The sequence below is a fragment of the Elephantulus edwardii genome, unplaced genomic scaffold (genome assembly GCF_000299155.1).
Source record: "Elephantulus edwardii isolate Elephantulus edwardi_28Jun2011 unplaced genomic scaffold, EleEdw1.0 scaffold00421, whole genome shotgun sequence".
Taxonomy (NCBI): domain Eukaryota; kingdom Metazoa; phylum Chordata; class Mammalia; order Macroscelidea; family Macroscelididae; genus Elephantulus; species Elephantulus edwardii.
Window position 1 is genome coordinate 1281190 of NW_006400171.1, and position 1381 is coordinate 1282570.

Below are 1381 nucleotides of genomic sequence, written 5' to 3' on the forward strand. Positions count from 1 at the left end.
TAGCATAGTGCTCACCAGTCTGTCACATGTTAAGTAGTAATTTACAAAATCATTTCTACTGCTTGCTGCATAGTATTCCATTGTGTGAATTGACCATAACTTCTCAATCCATTTTATTATGTTTGGTCGTTTGGGCGGTTTGCATTATCTTGCAATGGTGAATAATGCTGCTATGAACATTGGTGTACAAGTCTTTATTTGTGGCTCAGTTCTCATTTCCTCACCACATATTTGAAGCAGTGGAATACTTGGGTTCTATGGAATTTCTGTGTTTACCTTTTTTGAGAAAAGGCCAAACTGCTTTCCAGAGTGGTTGTATCATTTTACAATCCTACCAACAATGTATAAGAATTCCTATCTCCAGACGTTTTTCGCAGAGTTCCAGTGGTCTCCTGCTTCAACAGTGCTTGAATGGAACCCGGCACTCTCCTGTGTCTCCCCTGCCAGTCATTTCTAGCCAGTAATCTGCCACCTCCTCACATCAGCAGCAACCCCGCCAGCCCCAAGGTCCTCACTTCAGCTCTAGCACCACGCAGCTGCCACCTCTTTGCCACCACCACCATGACCATGTCCCTTTGGCAGGTGTGCCAGAACTACAACCAGGACTCGGAGGCTGCCATCAACCACCAGATCAACCTGGAGCTCTATGCCTCCTATGTCTACATGTCCATGTCTTACTACTTCGACCATGATGATGTAGCTTTGAAGAATTTTGTGAAATATTTTCTCCACCAATCCCACGAGGAAAGAGAACACGCCTAGAAACTGATGAAACTGCAGAATTAGTGAGGCGGCCACATCTTTCTTCAGGACATTAAGAAACCAGACCATGATAACTGGGAGAGCAGGCGGAATGCAATGGAGTGTGCACTACACTTTAGAAAAGTGTGAATCAGTCCCTACTGGAACTGCACAAACTGGCCACTGACAAGAATGACCTTCATCTGTGTGACTTCATTGAGACACATTACCTGGATGAGTAGGTGAAATCCATCAAACAACTAGGTGACTACATAACCAACTTGTGCAAGATGGGCGCCCCGGACTCAGGCCTGGCCAAGTATCTCTTTGACAAGCACACCCTAGAAGACAGTGATGGTGAGAGCTGAGCGAAGCTTTAGCCTGGTTTCTCCACAGCCACAGAGTGACTCCCTGGTCATTACCAGGCCACCTTCATGTCTTGTTTATTTTACCTTTTCTAGAAGTTGTACCAAAATACCCACTTAAGTTTTTTCATTTGTACCATTCCTTCAGATAGTCATTTGGTACCCAGCTATTGTGTTGGAGATTTTGGTGGGCCAGAAGTCTGTCTAAGCCATCTTGGCTAAATTCCTTAATCACCATAGTGTCTGCTTCAGTCACATTTAATAAAATGAAATTT

The 1381-nt window shown here is 44.4% G+C and overlaps 1 pseudogene; it reads left to right on the forward strand.

The window, feature by feature from the left end:
• Positions 1–561: 561 nt before the first annotated feature.
• LOC102871755 lies at positions 562–1109 on the forward strand (annotated as a pseudogene).
• Positions 1110–1381: the final 272 nt, after the last annotated feature.